At 41.7% G+C, this 19,272-nt stretch overlaps 2 protein-coding genes across 2 annotated transcripts in view; one reads left to right on the top strand and one right to left on the bottom strand.

The window, feature by feature from the left end:
* The window catches only part of CTNNA3 (catenin alpha 3), a 1,107,197-nt gene that overhangs the window by 385,247 nt on the left and 702,678 nt on the right, over positions 1–19,272 (top strand). The gene's annotated exons all lie outside the window — the stretch shown is intronic.
* Positions 1–19,272, bottom strand: part of LRRTM3 (leucine rich repeat transmembrane neuronal 3) — a 179,106-nt gene that overhangs the window by 48,057 nt on the left and 111,777 nt on the right. The gene's annotated exons all lie outside the window — the stretch shown is intronic.

The following is a 19,272-nucleotide window of genomic DNA, read 5'->3' on the forward strand; positions in this document are numbered from 1 at the left end:
TCCTCAGTGTCATTCAGCTTTTACTGTCCATTTCTCACAATGAGTTTTTCTGATTTCTCCCTTGATAAAAAGGACCAATCATTTTTTCACTTTGATACAGATAATGGGACTAGAGAGAGAGCATAGGGCATAGCACACTAAAAACAGTCAAATAATTTAGATGCAAAAACAGTCAGTTTAACATAAGATATTCATACAATCAGTAACACCTGTCTCCTTGTTACAAAATGTTGCTAAGACACTAATCCTTCCTCTCTCTTTGATGTGCAATGTGCTTGGACTGTCCCTTATTCTCATTTATCAACCTTACAATGCAAATTAATAGGACCTGTGACTTTTTCTGGTCCCTGGATGCACACAGCATCAGTAACGTGTCAGTGAAAGGGTCATCTACTTTTTCTTTAATGAGATCTACTTGTAAGGAATGGAAAATATCTTGAACTTCCCCGGCCCCAAAATGTTTATCAAGTTTTGTTCTTAAAAACAGAACATGGACTAGGAAAAGCACCATAGAGGAAACCATCAGCTAAGCAGCATAGAGAAAATACTTTGAAATAAAAGCTTTTTAAAAATCCTAGAGCAGATCTTTTCAGTCTTTTCTTGGGTCTTCTAGGGGATGCAGTCAGTCATTTATTATTACAGCAAAAGCCAGTAAAACAAAACAAATCGATAAAAAATAAGTTATTATATCAGGGCATAACAATAAGATCAGAGCATTAGTGCTGGAAGAATTGATGAAATAAAAACAATGAAGATAAAAGAGAGTTAAGAAAAAATGGCAAAAGCAATTATACCACATTTTCAGCTAAAAGGAGTCTGTGTTTCTTAATGGCCAAGGAACAGAATCTGGCCACAGCATAAGTCACTGAGCTCTGAGTGTCTTCTAAAATGAAGTTGTGCAAGATTTCTGGTCTAAAGTCAAGATAGGACTGCAAGGGGTTAAATTTAGACAAGAGAGGCAGTATAAGACAAGCCCTTTCCTCTTGATATAGTTTGCAGAATAAGAGAACACGAGTGACTGATTCCAGCATGTTGGTCATGCATGGGCTTAGGCGTTCATGCATTGGCACATGAGCAAATTTACCCTGCAATACGGCAGAAGGAAGTGCCTCAAATCAGGCTCTGGAGAATGCCCATCTGTAAGGCTCATGAGTGATATTGGAAAGGTAAGGTGCAGCAGTAAAATTGGGACTGGATTTTAGCCATTTGAAGTTCTTGGGCAGGGGATGCATGAGCTACTCCACTGCAACTGATGGGCTACTGGTAGTTTGTTACAAGTCGAAAAGAGGCAAGATTGCTGCCTCGGGCTCCATTTCCTTTATTCACTGATACTGTTCAGTTGGCTGAAGGGTCTGAATTACATTGATCCAGACATTCATAGCTAGAGATCAAGCTAGTTTGGTCCATGATGGACTCTCATAGCTTGTGCAGGAAGATAATTAAATCTCACCGCTTGTTAGAAGAGATAAATGGAGGCATGGGAAAGGCAGCTTAGCTAAGCAAAGCTGGGTAGAACAGCTACAGAAGGATCACAGCCGACGGAACAGAGCAACAGACATTTTGATGAGGGCATGAATTGACCAGATGGCCCTGGAATAGAAAGTGTAAGTTTATGCTGTCACCCTTAACTTTCCCAGCTGTAGGAAATAAATTTGTTTCAGCAGGATACAGATGGGAACCTTAACTTTCTGATTCTAAACAAGCTCCTGCAGTGACTGTACCTTGATTGAACCTAGTCCCTTGGTTTTTTCTGTTTTGTTAATTTCCATGCTGAAAAATGTCTGACTTATAGAAGGTCACATTTGTTCCATCAAGAAACCAGTCTCTCCCGTAAGCATGCCATTTTCCAACACCTTATTACAGCAAATTGATGCATCCATCTAATTCTGCTTGGTTTGGTCAAAGGACTCAGACAATAATACGTGGGCCTCTGCACAACATCTGTGCATCTCTTGAGGTGGATTCCTTTTCAATATTTCCCCCTCTTTCCTTGTGAGACAGGATAGCATTATTCCTTGGGGACAGTAGCTTGGTGATGACTTTGTTTGTTCTTGTAGAAATGATTCAGGCTCAAACTAAATACTGTGTGAGATTCTGCAATTATTTGCTTTGCACAGTGAATACCAGAGGAATTCTGCTCCTTTTTCTGTTCAGTGAGTAGCATCACACTTAATTTTTGTTCTGTATTGCCTACTACCATAACAAAAACATGTCCTTCAAATGGTTTGCTCACTGCTCCCTAGTCCCCCTGCTACAATCAATATATGGAGTGGCCAGGATTGTACATGCAAAGTTTTATACAAAAAGTTGGAATCTGGCTGATAAGGGGCATAGCAAGGAATGGGCATAGGTGGGATGCTGAATCTAGCACCCCTGTTCTCCTTCTCAAATAGTCGTTCTGTGGGAGTCCAGGTCATCAAAACAGCACTAAACATGCACAGCACCAGGTAATGAATCAAATTGAGAAACTGCATGTCCACTGCCTTCATGCTCATGGTTCCCTCTCTTGCCAGAGTACGCATGCAGCAGCCTGCTTCTGTACACTTGGAACTCTTCGCTGGAGCACAGCCAACGGTCTTTTAGGGGATAGTTTCTTAAATTCAGAATCAGCTGTCCTCATTCTCTGCCCCCTCCCCATTTGTATGTTATTTTATTCCTGGCCCATTACTGTTAATTCTTTCCAGGTGCTTTGCCTCAAATGTTTTTCATTCCTTTATTCTGCAAAAAGGATTGGAACAGGTGGCAGTTTAAGCAGCAAAATGTTTAGCATGAAAATAGCTAGGCTTAGTCAAGCGCTAAGAAGTAAAAGACTTCCTTAGTGTTTCTGGTAGTCTTTTGTTCATTGTCATGGTACCTGTATGATCCCAGATGGGTTCTGCGCATGCACAGAACATCCACTAAGAGATTTTAGAAGCTCTAAAGAAGTAGAGGGTACTCTGTCCCTCCTTCCCCACTTGGTTTTCCTGCCTTTTTCAGCATGAAAAGGAGGAGAGGAATGCCCTTCTTTCAATGCTGTCACTGCTGCTGCTGAGCTTGTCAAAGCTCTTTTTTGGAAAAAAATTAAAACTCATTATTTATTTTCTCGTTGTGAGGAGAATAGGACACAGGTTTTTTTCTTTTAAGTCTAGTATTTTACTGAAGAAAAATAATTAATAAAGAGAGCAAATGACCACTGAACATGGTTGAAAAATCTACATTTAAAAGATGTAGAGGAATTAGCAGTGTTAGTCTGTAGTCACAAAATAGTAAAAAGTCCAGTAGCACCTTCGTCTTCTCTGATGAAGAGAACTGTGGTTCTCAAAAGCTTATGCTATAATAAGGTTGGTTAGTCTTAAAAGGGCTACTGGAGTCTTTACTATATTTAAAAGGTATGTCTTGTGGAGCAAAAATTCCTCACCTTGGTGAGCATACACTTTGCCTACTCTGCTTTGGTGAGGACGGAGCATGATGTCTCCAGTTGCTCCATTTGTAAACAGTTTACTCCAAAGGTGAGGCATGACTGGGTCTCCCACCTTAAAGCAGCATTATGGGAAAAAGCCTTCTCTGGCACAGTTTCCGAAAACCATCCTAACTCACTTCTCCAGACCCCTGACAGATGGGCATGCCTTTCATCAGTTCCAGTGGTTCTGAAGTGGTTCCAATTCTTCAGCTCTGGCCAAGTCATTGCCTTCTGTTCCAGCTATTCCAAGATGCAGCACCTCAGAGCTGCCTCCACAGTAAGCATGCCATAAGTATAAACATCATGATAAGCACTTCAGACCCGATTATGCCATCTTTGGCTCTGCCACTATCTTGGCCCCAAGACATGATTACAGATTAGACCCCTCCCCCCCCTTGATCCTGTAAAGGAGGTTGTACCAGTCCCAAGGCCATCTTTACTTCCAGACACTCTCCCATCTCTGTCCATTTGATGTCAAAGGGCAAGTTCTTGGAACCCAAGCCTGCAGCATTGGTTCTGGTCTTTTCACCAGCTGACCATTCATTGCATCTGCTGTGTCATACGGATCCAACTGATTTTAAGCATAGATCACCTGCAAGGTTCCCATACCAGGGCCCTTATTATTACTATGGCTGGCTCTGCCCTTATGACACTCATGAGGAGAACCATTATGGGTGTTATGAAGACTGAGATCCTTATGCCTGGCATTCAGATCCGAGTCAAGCCCCAAAACAGGGACTCCTCCGAAGTAAACCAAAAACAAAAGGCAAAAGGCACTGCCTATCAGAGGGAAACAACAATCTATGATTTATATACTTTTTTGTTTTATATAAAGTGCAAAAGGTACTCAATAGTGCAAGTTGTCACAGTTATGATTAAATTCAATAAATATTCTAATTTCATAAATATTACAAGCAATAAATAGAAGAGGTTACAGAATTAGAATCAATCATGCACCTTTGGTAAAAAGTAGGTAAGTATACAGTCCTGAATAAATATTCACAAAAATATTACTCTTTTTCCTTTCAGTTGCTTAGAAAGTACTTCTATTGTCGGGTACTCACAAGAAGACCAACATATTCTTCCTTCTTGCCAAGAAGTCAATAAAGCCTTAGTTCACAAAACTGGTTGTATTTTGAATTTTCCAAAAAACTGGGCAGAGCCTGATGGGCATCTGCCAGCATTATATTCCCGTTTTGTGATTAACATTTTTTCAAAGGCTTTTCAAACACTTTTTCCATATCCTGTTGCGTTATATATGGAATGTCCCAGCCATTGATCATATTGACTTACACTATGTAGTCCACCTTGAGTCTCAGAGAGAAAACTGGATTATAAATAATGTAAATAAACTAATTAAGGTTTATCAGATAGACTTTTCTGGCAGCAGAGGCAATTCATATTAGTCCTTCTGCACCTTTCCTCTTCCAATCATCACCCTACCAGTCTTAAATGCAGAGTTGATAAAGTCCAAAGAGGTTAGTGTAGTGATACATCTCCCTCAAGTGCCTTAGATCTTCTTTTGCTCATTCTTAGTAAGTAACTATCAGAGTTTATGCTTCTGTTATAGTGCGGTCCTAAGCAGTTACACCCTTCTGAACCCATTGACTTCAGTGCACTTAATATGCTGCAATTCTGGTTAAGATTGCATTGCTAGAGACTGAAACAGAAAAAGAAGTTTTGTGCAGGCATTATGCCAAACCACAGTTTGATGCTATGTGAGTAAATCTTGGAGAAACTTCAGTTGTTTCAAGCAATCCCTGTCCCCGTGTGTTTCTGAGCAAATTATTTGCTTTTACCAACTGTAGCTTGAAATCATAATTTGTAGGGCAAGTGTCAAACCACAGGTGCCAGCTCAAATATAATAGCAAATTATAGCTTGTTTGTTTGTTTATATCCCACCTTTATTTAAAACTAAGTACTCAAGGTGACTTATGATTAGAGATGGGCATGAACAGCAATACGTACAAAAAAAAAGCCACGAACAGCCCAATCTGCTGTTCGAGAACAAGCTGTTCATGAGACCCCATTCTAAATGAACAGGTGGTCATTGCAAGCCTCGTTCATTGCGGTTTGTCTTGCTGTTCATCAAGCCAGACAGTCTGGCACCTGCAATCAATTCCCTTGGCAACTTAGGCAGGGATTGTCTGAACTCTGTCTGAACTCCTGCTGTTGCCCTGGAAACCCCAATCTAAGCCCAATTTAGCTTGATAGGCAGGTCTTCCTTTCAAGTGTGGAGCTCCAAATTTGTTACAAGGGAGCAAAGAACAGGGGGGAGGGGTCTCCCAGCTCTGGCTTAGTTTGCAGACAGTGGAGAGGGAGAGACAGTTGCTGTTGGCATTTTGATAGAGAGAGTGCATTGGAGCTTGAATTTTCTTTGTGTGTGGTGGTATAGGGATCTACCCTTTCAAGTTCCAGGGCTGCTGCCAGGCTCTGGGCCAAGCTATCATTTATTATTGGTACCTTTCCTGCTGCCTGCTCAGATAACATTTCTGGTAATTTCTAAAATTCTTAATGCATTGGTTCTACTTTGGGGCTTCAAATTCCAGGCAGAAATTTGGAATAGAATTTTGAAAACGGCGCTCCTTGTGATTTGCTGCTTTGTGTTTCTCCACACTGGGAGCCTAGCTAAGTGCGACTGGTAGATCCATGATTGGGTTGTCCCAGCATTCTAACAACAGAAATAGCAGATGTGTTGCATACACGGTTGCTAATTCTCTTTGGTAGGGTTGCCAACCTACAGGTGATGGCTGGAGATGTTCTTTTATTACAGTTGATCTTCAGTCCACAGAGATCAGTTCCCCTGGACAAAATGATGGCTTTGGAGGATGGACTTTATGGCATTATAACCCACTGAAGTCCCTCCTCTCCCCAAATTCTGCCCTTTCCAAGCTCCATCCCCCATATCGCCAGGAATTTCCCTCCCTGGAGCTGGCAACCTCTGTGCCTGAGGAGGGTGGAGTTCTGTGGGGGAACTCACTGTGAATGTGATGCCATAGTGTAACAGAATTTATCTACGTCTAATTAAGGCTTCCATTGTCTCAGGCTAAAGATTTAGTTTTACTCTTGGACAGTTTTCAGTGCTTAGTTAAGACCTGGAAAATAGTACTTGATTTTTAACCAAGGCTGCTTATCACCACAAATTATTTATAGAGTTCTTGCTATTTTCTCCCCTGAAGATACACAGAGTCCTTCTACAGTTTATTTATGCTTTTATTGAAATACACTCTAATCTTTTTAAAGAAGCAAGATACCAAAACATATATGATTATTAATATAAAGCCTACAAAGATGGAACACAGAAAAGCAATAAAAATTAGGTTTGCCAAAAAATTTTAATTAACTCTAAGTTTAAAACAATCAAAGTTTCTATGAAATGCATTAAGATTCCCATAGCAATGATAAGATGCTCACCTAGATCCTCATGAGATTTCATTCAGTCAGAACTCTGACATACTATCTGACTTGGCACTTTTATAGGTTATCTTATACAAAAATCTAAGATCTTTCTCATGTGATAGCATAGATAAACTATGATTGGTTTAAGGCTTAATTAATTATTCATATTCTCTCTTGTGTAACATTCTCATTAGCCAAAAAGTGATGTAATATCCAACTTGCAAAATAAAACTATAAACCTGTGGAAAATAACAGGAAGACTTAAGTGAGTAGATCAGCATTGGTCCATTCTATGATTAGAGGACATTAATCTAGAAACTGTCCACTACTTTTAATTAGCTGTCAAAGTTGAAAGTACACCTGTGTTGTTATTCAATAAGTTAGAAAAAATATAAGAGAATTCATGCAGAGTTCAGAAAGTTCACTAGAATACATGTGTATTGCTTAGTATAATATGCTACAATCCTTACATCTGTTACAATCGAGTCCACCTTCCAAAGCTTCCATTTCCTCCAGGGGAAAGGATCTCTGTAGTTTGGAGATCAGCTGTAATTCTCAGAGAGCTCCAGGCTCCACCTTGAAGTTGGTATTCATAGCTGTTTCAGATTGGATGGCACTTGAAGGGAGAGAGTTCAAAATTAACTTCTGCTTTGCTGCTACTAGTCTTGCGGGGGGGGGGGGCGGGCAAAAAACAGGAGTCTGTGACACACACACACACCTTCAAGGGTTAGTAATAGAGTAAGGGCTTAGTCTTGGTTGGCCAAATCATACAAGTGTGGAAGGGATAAGTGCTTCTCTAGCAGCGTGGTCCTTATTTGAACTGAGGCCCCATATTGCATGAACTGAGGATGTTGAATTTCGGAGGAAAGGGCATCAAATGAACTCCCCTTGAGCCAACTGTCCAATCTTCAGCTGTATGTATTTAGTGGTATATTATTAACGATGTTGTTATCTGCTGTGATGAGCTCTTCCACAAAATGTCCTGCGCTATTGCCAAGCACATAGTGATGCAACCGCAATAATTTTTTTCCTGAAAGGTTACCCTGACCCGAATGGCCTAGGCTAGCCCAGTCTCATCAGAAGCTATGCAGGGTCAGCCTTGGTTAAAAATTGGATAGGAGAGACCACCAAGGAAGTCCAGGGTTGCTTGCTACACAGAGGCAGGCAGTGGCAAACCACCTCTGAACATCTCTTGCCTTGAAAACCCTCTGGGATCGCCATAAGTTGGTTGCAACTTGACAGCACCTTACACACATACCTGATAAAAGGTTGAAAAACAATCAAATTGTTATACAACTACTGCTTGATTTGCATCATATTGCATTGTATTGCAGGATTTCTGGGGAAAAAAAACCCTTTTTGTTCTTTCATGTCAATATCTTACTTCTCTGGGTTCAGCACTGCAAGTCTCATATGCTTGTCCTGGATACTTCACAAGAAAAGCTGTACCTCTGTTGCACTGGAAATGACGAAAGTTTCTCTTTGTTCTGCCTGATAGTTTATGCTGATGGGTGCCTTTCCCACATATTTCTGCTTTGCAACAATAAGCCAATTTCTAATGAGCCAATTTATATTTAAGCAGTGCAATTTTGTTAAAAGGCCTCATTGGCACATCATGCTGATTCTTTTAGTTAATTTGGGTGTGAGAATACTTTCTAGTTTTTTTTAATGCAGGCTGTCTCTTTATTAATCTTTCAATTTGGAAATCATTTTTGTTAAGACTTCTGAACATTCTAAGAGTGGTAATGTCAGATTTTCTTAAGAATAGTTGGCCATACCGCACATTATTTCAAGTAGAAAACATGATATTTGTGGAAATTATTGTTTGAGAGAAAAATGAAAAGCAAGTGAATAATTAAACTAGTGGGTACCATAACAAAATGGCTGCTGTGAGAACCTGAGGCCACCAACGAAGTTGATGGACAATAGGATCAGAACAGATGAAAGGAAATACTTATTTACTGAATGATTCATTAAATTTGCCAGTGGATGAAGTGATGGTATGGATGGCTAAGCAGGGATTAGACAGATGTATGAAGGAGATGTCCATCAGTGGTGAATAAAAGAATGTATACAGAGGCAGCAAACCTTTGAATACTGGTGCTAGGAAGCAACATCAGGGGAAGGCCATGGCCCATGTGCCCTGTTCGTGGGCCCTCTGGAGCAACTGGTTGGCTGCTGTATGAAAAAATATGTTAGGCTAGATGGACCACTATTCTGATCCAGCAGGGCTGTTCTTATGGTCTTCTATTCTTTTTAATTATGTCATGATTTGAACTTAAGAGAAATTTGGGAGGGGAGAGATGACCTTGAGTTAGAATCCAAGGGTATTACTTTTTGACACAGCAGATTAGAACAGTAGTAGTGGTATTAACATAATTATGATGTGACATGCACCAGAGCTGGATTGCTTTAAAACAAATTAAAGAAGTGACATTCTTATGTTATAAATTGCATTTAATCTCATGCATGAGTGTCTTGCAAATGGATCTTGTGGCGATACAGCAAATTAAAAATGCATGGAAGAGTAGCCAGTATGTTCACAGGCAGATGCTTTGCATTAGAATTGAACCCTTGGAAGGTGTGGCATAAAAGTCACTCAGGACAAACAGTGTAAGCTTGTTTATCTTTTCAGTAAAGTAAATTGATGTTTTCAGTAGTGAATAGCAGGATCTGAGTCCATCAAGATTTGAGTCCAACAAGATTTCCAGGGTATAAGATTTCAAGAATCAGTGCTCCCTTCTTCAGATACTCTGGTATTGAAAGCTTATACCCTGCAAATCTTGTTGGTGTCACCAGACTCAGATCCTCCAGTTCTACTGCAGACCAACACAGCTTCCCACCAGAAACTATCAGTAGTGAATCGCCATTTCCTCACGTCCTTAAAATAGCGGCACGCTCCTGGAATGCTGGTGGCTTCTTCGCATGTTTTTTTTTAAAAAACGGATGCAGGGCGTTTTTTCAGCACATATCGCGTGAAGAAGCCACTAGCATTCTGGGAGTGTGCCTCTATTTTAAGGACATGAGGAAATGGCCAATGTTTTCTATGAATGGCCATCTGTATGCATCAGAAAAAGGTTGTTGGAGATATTTTTATTTATTTATTTTATTTATTTATGTTATTTATAGTCCGTCTTTCTCACTGAGACTCAAGGAGGATTACACAGTGTGAGATTAGTATAGTCAGTTTCAAGGACATTTCCATAAACAATGCCATAAGGTTAATAAACATAAACTTACAAAGATATAGCATTAGTAAGAATTCAATATAGAGTTGAAGAAATGCTGAAACAGAACATAGGGCTGACATTAGACAACATGAAGCACCTTAATACTAGAGCTTAATGTAAATTTCAACCTCCTTGTCCACATATTTTCCCATTGCTCCATTAAAGGAAGCTCGCAGACTTAACATGTGGGCTGTGTTGCCGCTGAGAGCTAGGCGGAAGTGGAGGTGTGGACAGAGGGGGAAGAGGATGAACATACGGAGGCCTCTTCTGAAGGGGGCACAATGTGGTTGGTGCCATTCCAGTGATGCTTTGGCAGGAGCAGGATGATTTTCCCGCCTACCCACCACTCAAGCCTGTCACAACTTTAAGGGTTTGGCAGTTTTGAGGCATTGGGCCGGATCCTCAATCGGGTGAGTGCAGCAGCCGAGTAGCTCACCCCTGCAGAAAAGCGAGGCAAGGCCCGACCAGCATGGCTGGTGGTGGAACACCGCTTGCCATCCTGTGGGGACCAGCATTGGGCTGGAGCAGAGGCCAGCATTGGGCTGGAGTGTTATGCATTGAATAGCATGTGGGCCTGTCGATGCCAATGGAGGATCCATGCCCATGTTCCTGGCCAGTGCTCCAGTCTGCTGTAATCAATAATGTTGTGGCCATTCCCACCATACAGAAGTGTCTGCATATCATTCTCCGGAACCCAGCCATAATACCACTGAAATGGCAATATGTCATATCCACAGTTGTTTGCCCATTAAATCATACATTCTTGTAGGAAAATATAGCAGAGTTGGTGCAAAGATTGCGCATTGGAAGTAATAATGAAAATAGACACACACACTCCAGTGTAGCTCTGTAAGAACTAAAGGATAAAAATAGGGTTACATCTGGAGAAAATAATAAATTGCTAAGCTGGCTATATCTTGTTGGAAAAGTAACTGAGAGAAGACTGACTGACTGACTGACTGACTGACTGACTGACTGAGAGAGAGAGAGAGAGCAATAAAACTTCAGTATATAGTATCACTTAATTGCCCTCCCAATAAACAAGTTGCCCAATAGAAAATCCTAATTCTACTTTATTATGCTTAGTGACTCCCATCTCTAAGGCAGGAATCCAACTTTGAGGCCTAAGTGGTGACATGCAAATAAGTTTACTGATTAAGTAAGTAACACAAATAGTTTAACTCTTTAGTGACTGAAACAGAAACGCTTGCTCATTCCCAACAATTCTTTTACTTGTTCTTCTTCTGTCTCAAACATCAACAAGAGTTTATACATTTTAGAAATAACATCTTCATCATTTGTACAGAGGGCAATTTCAAATTCAAATGAAGCTCTAGTATTAAGGAAAATTTCTATAAGATGATGTATCATTGGTATATGACTCCTGAAAAATTGGCTAAAATGTACAAGGATGCTTCAAATGTATGTTGGAAATGTGCTAAACAAGAAGGGACATTTTATCATATGTGATGGACATGTAAGAAAGCAAATAGTTTCTGGTCACAGATACAATAATTGAGCCAGAGGATTAAAATCCAATTGAAACCAGAGACTTTTTTTGCTGGGAATGATGGACAGCCAGTTGGAAAGAAGTGTTGGAACTTTGGTTTTATATTTGATCACTGCAGCAAGGGTACTGTATGCACAAAAATGGAAAACTCCAACTTTGCCTACAATGGAGGAATGGTGGATAAAAGTTTTGGAGTTTGCATCAATGGCAAAACTTAGTTCACTGATTAGAGAAAAGACATTAGTTACATTTTTGACTGAATGAAAACTGCTTATTGACTTTTTACATGAAATAGATAATAATGACTTGATGACATCTAGATTTATGGATTAAGAAACATGAACAATAGAAAAAAGAGGGCTCTTTATGTTTAACTTAGAATAAGTGTGACTTTGAAATTAATAGAAAAGAGTCCAGTAGCACCTTTAAGACTAACCAACTTTACTGTAGCATAAGCTTTCGAGAATCACAGTTCTTTTCATCAGATGCATCTGACAAAGAGAACTGTGATTCTCGAAAACTTATGCTACAGTAAAGTTGGTTAGTCTTAAAAGTGCTACTGGACTCTTTTCTATTTTGCTCCTACAGACTAAAATGGCTAACTCCTCTGGATCTTTGAAATTAATGTATATCCATTGCAGAGAAAATCAGAACTCAGTTTTTAGTTTAGATCTAGTTTTTTTCTTTTACTTGTTTGCTATTTTATGTATTGTTAGTGAGCCTTTTTTTAGAATGTTGTGTTTTTTTATTTTCTATATTTATTGTCTATAGCTTTTACGTTATTGTTTATAGTCTAAATAAAGAAAATTCTTCTTGAGACAAAAAAAAGACAAGATGAAGCACAGGTAGCTCATAGGAGCACATATTTAAAACAACAGATAATAGGTAAGGCAACACAGTGGTGAAGTCTATGGTCCTTCACTCTTTAGTGAAGCATTTGAGACCACCTCCCTACAATACAAACGCCTTTTAGAATAATTTGCTTTTGCATCATTTGCAGAAAGCTAGGAGAGTGGGGACTCTCCTGACCTCCTCAGGCAAGTCATTCCACAGGGTAGGAGCCACCAAAGAGAAAGCCCATGTACGGGCTACAGTTGATTTTGCTAATGTGCCAGGTGGCACCTGAAGGAGAACCTGTTCTGATGACTGAAGTGGCATCTGCAAGAGAACCTGTTCAGATGAGCGAAGTTGCCATGGAGTAACATAGGGAGGGAGGTGGTCCCGTAAGTATGCTGGACCAAGGCTGTGAAGACCTTTGTATGTGATAAACAATGTCTTGAACTGAGCATGGTAACTGATAGGTAGCTAATGGAGCGACTTGCAGAATGGGGGTGATGTTCATGCTCTTGCTCGCTCCTGATAACAGTTATGCCACAGCTTTTTGCACCAATTGGAATCTTCTAGTTAACTTGGATGGGAGACCTATGTATAGTGCATTACAATCGTCAAGTCCTGATGTTACCATAGCATGGATCCAGATGGCCATGTCGGCCATGTCAAGATAAGAAGTCATCTTCCAGGCTAGGGCGAAGTTGTAAAAGTTGCAGCTGCCTTAACTTGTTTTTCTAGTAGCAGCACTGGATCCAGTATAATCCCTAGGCTCTTAACTGAGTCTGCAAGGGTCAGACAGACTCTATCGAAAGTGAGGAGTACAGTGTCCTTCAAGATCTCTGCCTACCCAAGAAGCATCACTTGTGTCTTTTCTGAATTCAATTTCAGTTTGTTCATTTTCAGCCATTCCACCACAGCTGTTAGGCAGCGATCCAAGATTTCTACTGCATCCTGTGAGATATAGAGTTGGGTGTCATCTGCATATTGGTGACCTCCAACTCCGTACCTGCAAATGAGTTCTCCTAAAGGTTTTATGTAGAGGTTGAGTAACATGGGAGATAAGATTGTGCCCTGTGGAACCCTGCAAGATCGCTTCCATTTTGGAGATAGCTGATCTCTGATGGCAACCCTTTGAGTCCGTTCCATGAGAAACAATTTAAACCAATCCAGGGTGCATCCTTTGATGCCCACTTCTGTTTCTAAACACCTCAACAGGATGGCATGGTCTACTGTGTCAAATGCTGCAGATATATCCAGGAGGAGCAATAAGGAGGCATGGCTTTTGTCTATATTTAGACGGAGGTCATCCACTAACACTACTAGTGCTATTCCATGCCCTGGTCTGAATCCAGACTGGAAAGAGTCTAGAGCGCTAGCATTTTCCCAGGAGATCTGAAGTTTAGTCAGCTTCTGCTCTCTCAATCACTTTGCTCAGAAAAGGCAGATTAGAGACTGTGAGATAATTAGCCTCATCATTTTTTTCTAGGGATGGTTTTTTATTTAGCAAATGGCTAACTGCCTGTTTGAGCGGTCAGAAGAAGATGTCCTGAGTTAGTGACTGATTTACAATAGACCTCAGTGGTTCTCTTATATGGTCTTTACTTGATTTTAACAGCCAAGATGGGCAAGGATCAAGCACACAAGTAGTGGTTTTCATCGATGTCAGGATCTTTTTAAAAAGTGTCCAGTAGCACCTTTAAGACTAACCAATTTTATTATAGCATAAGCTTTCGAGAATCAAGTTCTCTTCGTCAGATGCCTGATCAAAACTGGGCAGATACAGAAGAGGAGGGGGAAAGAGAGAGAAAAAAAAAGGGAGGGGGCATAAATCACAAGAAGGCAGAATGCAATTAGCATGGAGGCTATCAAAACATTCCTTTGCTTGGAAATGTAAACATTTCCTTTTGGTGTGCAGTCAGTTTGTAGCAGTGAAGGTATCCAATTCCTATGTAGTATAAGCCTTCGATGACCACAGCTCTCCCTGCCAGCTGCATCTGACAAAGAGAACTGTGGTCCCCGAAAGCCCACACCAGGCGTCACTGGGCTCCCCCAGATCACGCCTCTGTAAAGAGAATCTGTTACCTGTGGTAATGTGATAACCATTCATAGTCTCTATTCAGTCCCCGCTTGACAGAGTCAAATTTGCATATGAATTCCAATTCAGCAGCCTCCCGTTGGATTTTGTTTTTGAAAGGTTTCTGTTGAACCACAGCGACCTTTAAGTCTTTGGTGGAATGTCCTGGTAGATTGAAGTGTTCTCCCACTGGTTTCTGGACGTTTCCATTTCTAATGTCAGATTTGTGTCCATTTATTCTTTTGCGTAGAGGTTGGCTGGTTTGTCCAATGTACAGAGCAGAGGGACATTGTTGGCACATGAGGGCATATATCAGGTTGGAGGATGAGCAGCTGTAAGAGCCAGAGACAGTGTAGTTGATGCCATTGGGTCCTGTAATTGTATTCCCTGGGTAGATATAGGGGCAGAGCTGGCATCTGGGTCTGTTGCAGGGCTTGGTACCTGTGCTGGTGACTCTGCTGGCCGATTCATGATTGTAAGTGAGAAGTCGTTTAAGATTGGGGGGCTGTCTGTAGGCAAGGAAAGGTCTTCCACCCAGGGCTTCTGAGAGAGAGGTATCATTTTCCAGGATGGGTTGTAGCTCACTGATGATACGTTGGATGGGTTTGAGCTGGGAGCTATAGGTGACAACCAGTGGTGTTCTGTTGTTAGTTCCTTTAGGTTTGTCCTGGAGCAGACTGTTTCTGGGTACTAGTCTGGCCCTGTTAATTTGTTTCTTCACTTCATTTGGTGGGTACTGTAGTCCCAAAAATGCTTGTTGTAAATCTCTTAAGTGTGAGTCTCGGTCGAGAGCATTGGAGCAGATACGGTTGTAACGTAAGGCTTGGCTGTAGACAATAGACCGAGTGGTATGTTTAGGGTGGAAGCTGGAGGCATGTAGATATGAGTATCGGTCTGTTGGTTTCCGGTATAAGGTGGTATTTATTCGTCCATTATGTAGTTGTACAGTGGTGTCCAGGAAGTGTACCTGTTGTGTAGAGTGGTCCAGGCTTAAGTTGATAGTAGGGTGAAAGTTATTGAAGTCCTGATGAAATCTCTCAAGGGCTTCCTTCCCATGGGTCCAAATGATGAAGATATCATCCAGGAATCTTAAGTATAGTAGTGGTTCCAGTGGATGTGAGCTGAGGAAGCGTTGCTCTAAGTCCGCCATGAATATGTTAGCATATTGTGGTGCCATGCGTGTGCCCATGGCTGTGCCATTAACCTGTAGATATAAGTTGTCACCAAATTCGAAGTAATTGTGAGTGAGCACGAAGTGACAAAGTTCAGTGGCGAGGTTTGCTGTGGTTTTGTCCGGGATAATATTCCGTATGGCTTGCAATCCATCTGCATGTGGGATATTGGTGTACAAGGCCTCCACATCCATGGTTGCTAGGATGGTGTCATCTGGTAGGTTGTCAATGGATTGTATTTTCCTGAGGAAGTCAGTGGTGTCCCGTAAATAGCTGGGTGTGCTGGTGGCATAGGGCCTGAGGATAGAGTCCATGTATCCCGAGACTCCTACTGTGATGGTGCATTTTCCTGCAACAATTGGGCGTCCTGGGTTACCCGCTTTGTGGATTTTGGGTAGTAGGTAGAATCTTCCTGGTCGTGGTTCCTGGGGTGTGTCTGTATGGATGCATTCTTGTATGTCCATGGGGAGTGTTTTTAATATTTTATTGAGTTCCCTTTTGTATTGTTCAGTGGGGTCAGAAGGTAGTATTTTATAGAATGTTGTGTTGGAGAGTTGTCTTTCTGCTTCTTGTATATAATTTTGTTTATCCATGATGACAACTGCTCCGCCTTTGTCAGCTTCCTTGATTACGATGCCAGAATTATTTTGGAGGCTGTTTATGGCCTCTCTTTCTCCACGGCTGAGGTTCTGCTTTAGGTGTTGTTGTTTGTCAATTATCTCAGCCTGAGCCCGTCTACGGAAGCATTCAATGTAAAAGTCCAATGAGGAGTTACGGCCCTCAGGTGGTGTCCATGTGGAATTCTTTTTCCTGGAGTTTTGTAACGATGGTTGTGTATTGCTGGGTTGGGGGGGTGGGGGCTGCTGGGGCTGCTGTGATGGTGTCTGTTCAGTGCTTTGTTCGTCATTTTGTCCAGCAGAGTAGTTGAAGAATTCTTTCAGTCTTAGGCGTCTAAAATAGGCCTCCAGGTCTCCACAAAGTTGTATGGTTTGTGTGGGTCTGGCTGGGCAAAAGGATAGTCCACGTGAGAGGACTGATTCCTCTGCTGGGCTCAGCTTGTAACTGGAAAGATTGATGATGTTGCTTGGATCCCAAGTGTTTTTGCTCTCTGTTGCAGGCAGGAGTTTTGAGAATTTCTTCTCCTTCTTGTTCTGTAATTCAGTGAATAGATTACAATAAATAGTTTCTCTGGTTGTGGCAAACATCTCCCAGTTACCGGTCTGTGCAGAGGGGGTGCACTTCATGGAAGAGTCTAGTTCAGAGACCTCTTGCTTGATCCATTGTTGCTTGCTGTACATCAGTCCAATGAGGTGAATTAAGAGTTTCCTGGATAAGGTGTTGCATAGTTTCTCACTGTAGTCTGTGTGGTAAGTGGATTTCAATGGATTCCTCACACGAAGTCCCTTGGGTAGAATGTCCAGTCTTTTGCATTTAGAAAGAAAGATGATGTCTGTTTGTATCTGTGCCAGTTTCTTCATGAGGTTGATGGATTTCCTCTCCATTCGGCTGAATGCGGTGCTTTCCAAGGTCATAGATCCAGAGGAGTTAGCCGTGTTAGTCTGTAGTAGCAAAATCAAAAAGTGTCCAGTAGCACCTTTAAGACTAACCAATTTTATTATAGCATAAGCTTTCGAGAATCAAGTTCTCTTCGTCAGATGCCTGATCAAAACTGGGCAGATACAGAAGAGGAGGGGGAAAGAGAGAGAAAAAAAAGGGAGGGGGCATAAATCACAAGAAGGCAGAATGCAATTAGCATGGAGGCTATCAAAACATTCCTTTGCTTGGAAATGTAAACATTTCCTTTTGGTGTGCAGTCAGTTTGTAGCAGTGAAGGTATCCAATTCCTATGTAGTATAAGCCTTCGATGACCACAGCTCTCCCTGCCAGCTGCATCTGACAAAGAGAACTGTGGTCCCCGAAAGCCCACACCAGGCGTCACTGGGCTCCCCCAGATCACGCCTCTGTAAAGAGAATCTGTTACCTGTGGTAATGTGATAACCATTCATAGTCTCTATTCAGTCCCCGCTTGACAGAGTCAAATTTGCATATGAATTCCAATTCAGCAGCCTCCCGTTGGATTTTGTTTTTGAAAGGTTTCTGTTGAACCACAGCGACCTTTAAGTCTTTGGTGGAATGTCCTGGTAGATTGAAGTGTTCTCCCACTGGTTTCTGGACGTTTCCATTTCTAATGTCAGATTTGTGTCCATTTATTCTTTTGCGTAGAGGTTGGCTGGTTTGTCCAATGTACAGAGCAGAGGGACATTGTTGGCACATGAGGGCATATATCAGGTTGGAGGATGAGCAGCTGTAAGAGCCAGAGACAGTGTAGTTGATGCCATTGGGTCCTGTAATTGTATTCCCTGGGTAGATATAGGGGCAGAGCTGGCATCTGGGTCTGTTGCAGGGCTTGGTACCTGTGCTGGTTACGTTACAACCGTATCTGCTCCAATGCTCTCGACCGAGACTCACACTTAAGAGATTTACAACAAGCATTTTTGGGACTACAGTACCCACCAAATGAAGTGAAGAAACAAATTAACAGGGCCAGACTAGTACCCAGAAACAGTCTGCTCCAGGACAAACCTAAAGGAACTAACAACAGAACACCACTGGTTGTCACCTATAGCTCCCAGCTCAAACCCATCCAACGTATCATCAGTGAGCTACAACCCATCCTGGAAAATGATACCTCTCTCTCAGAAGCCCTGGGTGGAAGACCTTTCCTTGCCTACAGACAGCCCCCCAATCTTAAACGACTTCTCACTTACAATCATGAATCGGCCAGCAGAGTCACCAGCACAGGTACCAAGCCCTGCAACAGACCCAGATGCCAGCTCTGCCCCTATATCTACCCAGGGAATACAATTACAGGACCCAATGGCATCAACTACACTGTCTCTGGCTCTTACAGCTGCTCATCCTCCAACCTGATATATGCCCTCATGTGCCAACAATGTCCCTCTGCTCTGTACATTGGACAAACCAGCCAACCTCTACGCAAAAGAATAAATGGACACAAATCTGACATTAGAAATGGAAACGTCCAGAAACCAGTGGGAGAACACTTCAATCTACCAGGACATTCCACCAAAGACTTAAAGGTCGCTGTGGTTCAACAGAAACCTTTCAAAAACAAAATCCAACGGGAGGCTGCTGAATTGGAATTCATATGCAAATTTGACTCTGTCAAGCGGGGACTGAATAGAGACTATGAATGGTTATCACATTACCACAGGTAACAGATTCTCTTTACAGAGGCGTGATCTGGGGGAGCCCAGTGACGCCTGGTGTGGGCTTTCGGGGACCACAGTTCTCTTTGTCAGATGCAGCTGGCAGGGAGAGCTGTGGTCATCGAAGGCTTATACTACATAGGAATTGGATACCTTCACTGCTACAAACTGACTGCACACCAAAAGGAAATGTTTACATTTCCAAGCAAAGGAATGTTTTGATAGCCTCCATGCTAATTGCATTCTGCCTTCTTGTGATTTATGCCCCCTCCCTTTTTTTTTCTCTCTCTTTCCCCCTCCTCTTCTGTATCTGCCCAGTTTTGATCAGGCATCTGACGAAGAGAACTTGATTCTCGAAAGCTTATGCTATAATAAAATTGGTTAGTC

Source organism: Eublepharis macularius, chromosome 6 (assembly GCF_028583425.1).
Source record: "Eublepharis macularius isolate TG4126 chromosome 6, MPM_Emac_v1.0, whole genome shotgun sequence".
NCBI lineage: Eukaryota > Metazoa > Chordata > Lepidosauria > Squamata > Eublepharidae > Eublepharis > Eublepharis macularius.